Source organism: Excalfactoria chinensis, unplaced genomic scaffold (assembly GCF_039878825.1).
Source record: "Excalfactoria chinensis isolate bCotChi1 unplaced genomic scaffold, bCotChi1.hap2 Scaffold_84, whole genome shotgun sequence".
Taxonomy (NCBI): domain Eukaryota; kingdom Metazoa; phylum Chordata; class Aves; order Galliformes; family Phasianidae; genus Excalfactoria; species Excalfactoria chinensis.
Genome location: NW_027315716.1, coordinates 410,091 through 413,493, shown reverse-complemented (window position 1 = coordinate 413,493; position 3,403 = coordinate 410,091). Strand labels below are relative to the sequence as shown.

The 3,403-nt window shown below is 50.4% G+C and overlaps 1 pseudogene; it reads left to right on the top strand.

Annotated features, from left to right (window-relative positions):
• Positions 1-850: 850 nt before the first annotated feature.
• LOC140265290 (AH receptor-interacting protein pseudogene) lies at positions 851-2,674 on the top strand (annotated as a pseudogene).
• The last annotated feature ends 729 nt before the right edge of the window (positions 2,675-3,403 follow it).

Here is a 3,403-nt window from a genome sequence, read left to right as displayed (position 1 = left end):
TCCGTGACACCAATAATAAATGTCTCGCTCCAATGAGCAGGAGGGAGGCAAGGTTCTTTGATATCTGTATACCCGGCGTGAGATTAAGAAGCAACAGTTCAAATGTTGGTCCAACCAGTCTATTAAAGTTCTAGATGTCTGGGGGGAAGATCCAGGTCCTGGGGGATGGATCTGGGTCCTGGGTGTGTATCCGGGTTCTGGGGGCTGGAACTGGGTCCAAGTGGGGAGATTTGGGTCCAAGTTGGGGAATCTGAGTTCAAGGGGGAGTATCCGGGTCCTGGGGGGGATCTGGGTCCTCAGGGGGGAATCTGGGTCCCGAGGGGGGATCCAGGTTCTGGGGGGGGGATCAAGGTCCAAGGGGGGGATCCATGTTCTTGGTGGGGGATGTAGGTTCTGGAGGATAGATCTGTGTCCTGGGGGGGGGAAGGGAAGGGAAGGTGGGCGATAGTAAAAGTAGGAAAAAGGAGCAAGGATCAAGTATAATATATGAGGTGTAACAATAGATACGCTGCACACTTACCTTCCTGCAGACTAGGATGGATTACTTGCTTACGCCTCAATGTTTTCAGCTCTTCTATCTACTCCTTTTCCAGAACTTGTATCCTCGCCTGACAATCTTCTCAACAACATAAAAAGCGTAAAAGATATTTCATGTGCCAAAAAAATTGACATACATCTTTAATTTTCCGACGTGTCTTTTTAAATTCCCTTACTACAGGGAATATCCACTCACAAAAATCAAAAAACAGAACAAAAAAAAACCAACCCAAAATTACCTGGATCATTTGTAGCCAACAAGGGAGCCTGAAGAGTCGGTGATTCTTCTCCTCCAGCTCTATCCACAGTGTGAATGTCAAGAGCTTCCTACACACATAAAGAGCCCAAGCACGTGGTGCTGCACCTGTAGCCTGCGCAACATCGCAGCGGGGAAGGAGCCCCTGGAGGGGGGTCCTGCTGCAGCATGGCCCAGCTGCACGAGCACTACTCACTAGGATATACCTGGACGAGCTGCAAAAGAACCCCCAGCCCCTCATCGAGGTGCTCAAGGTGGAGGAGCCTGGCTCCTACCAGCAGGACCCCTGGGCCATGACGGATGAGGAGAAGCTGCAGGTCGTGCCCCTGATCCACCAGGAGCTGTACCGACAGGGCAAGGTGCAGGAGGCAGCCACCAAGTACTACGATGCCATCGCCTGCCTCAAGAACCTGCAGATGAAGGAGCAACCCGGCTCTCCGGACTGGATCGAGCTGGACCAGAAGATCACCCCACTGCTGTTGAATTACTGCCAGTGCAAGCTGCAGAATGAGGAGTACTACCAGGTGCTCCTCCATCCTCAACAAGGAGGAGGACAACGTCAAAGCCTACTTCAAGCGGGGCAAGGCTCACAGAATCACAGAATGACCCGGGTTGGAAGGGACCTCAAGGATCATGTAGTTCCAACCCCCTGCCTGGCAGGGCCACCAAACATACGCCTTTACTAGATCAGGTTGCCCAGAGCCCTGTCCAACCTGGCCTTGAACACCCCCAATGACGGGGCATCCACAACCTCCCTGGGCAGCCTGTTCCAGGACCTCACCACTCTCCTAGTAAAGAACTTCCCCCTAACATCCAACCTAAATCTTCCCTCTTTTAACTTAAAACCATTTCCCCTAGTCCTGCTATTATCAGCCCTTTCGAAGAGTTTACTCCCCTCCTGGGAGTAAGTTCCCTTCAGGTATTGAGAGGCTGCAATGAGGTCACCCCGCAACCTTCTCTTCTCCAGGCTGAACAAACCCAACTCCCTCAGCCTGTCCTCATAGGGGAGGTGCTCCAGCCCCCTGATCATCTTCGTGGCCCTCCTCAGGACCCTCTCCAACAGCTCCATGTCTTTCTTGTACTGAGGGCTCCATACCTGGACACAGTACTCCAGATGGGGCCTCACAAGAGCAGAGTAGAGAGGGACAATCACCTCCCTATCCCTGCTGACCACCCCTCTCCTGATGGAGCCCAGGATCCCATTTGCCTTCCGGGCTGCCAGAGCGCACTGCTGGCTCATGTTAAGTTTCTCATCTATCAGGACCCCCAGGTCTTTCTCTGCCGAGCTGCTCTCAAGGACAGCGGCTCACGCGGCTGTGTGGAACGTGGCCGAGGCACAGGCTGACTTGGCCAAGGTGCTGGCACTGGACCCATCGCAGCGCCCCGTGGTCAGCAAGGAGCTATATGCAGCCTGGAGGCACGCCTGCGCCAGAAGGATGCAGAGGACAAGATCCGCTTCAAGGGCATCTTCTCGCAGTAGAGACCACCACGCTCTCCAGGCCAGGTTCTGTTAGATATTCCACATGTGGAATGGTTATCCGTGTTTATTCGTGTTTAATACAACGCTTATTGGAAGCCAGCGGAAGGCGAGGGGGAGTTCGGCGCGGCGCTGAAGGCGCAGAGTTAAGTGCTGGACCATTGGATGGCAATAGAAGCGAGGATCTCCTCAGTGAGCCCCAGGCTGCGCTCAGTGGCACAACGGTGGGAAATCCAGTGGAGGAAACGAGGCCAAGCCGACGCTCTTCCACGCTGCTTTATCTCAATGCTTTCTTTCTTTACAAGATTCTTTCTCAGAAGACTCGTTTTTATATCATTCTTTCTTAGAAGTTTCCTCCTTGGAAGATGCAAAGTCCTTGTTCATACATCTGTGGAAAGAAACAAGATGCGTACAAAATATTAACTTTGTGTATCCTCTTCCGCAATCAAAGCACGTCACAAAATACAGCAGTTCGTCACATTATCATCCAGAACCACAGGAAGTGTTTTAACTTTGACAGAAATCAAAATGTAGGTCATTACTTTAAGAACACAACACCCAACTATCAACTCTAACTCAATCTCAAACACAGCCAGCAGCCTGAACAACTCTTTTTGTAGACATTTTACAAGCATGTACATGTACAGAAAGAGAAAGTCTTCAACAGCCAGTGCTTCTGTGCAGCTTTCTTTCCTTTGCCCTAAATATTTATCCCACACGTAGCCAGCAACAGCAGAACCAATCTGTAATACCCCAACACAACACTGCATTCAGGTGCAGAGGGTACAACAGAAATACTTCACCTCGTTTCCAAACGTGACGTAGCAAACTGCCCAATACTCATTTCTGAGGCAGGGCAAAGAGTTTAAGATGGAGCAGTATTCACCTATCTGGAGTCCAAAATACATCCAATCTAAAAGAACATCACTTCCAAGTCCCTAGGGCAACACAAGTCTGGACTTACCACACTGCTCCCCAGGTTGAACCAGAACTGACCAACAAAACCAAAACTAATACCACTTCCATTTGCACTGAAACCTTCTGCGTAAAACAGAACGCATTTTTTGTTGATTCTGTTCTTTTTGTTGTTTTCAGTTTCTCTTTTCTCCTCTCATTCTTTGCTGTTCGTGGAA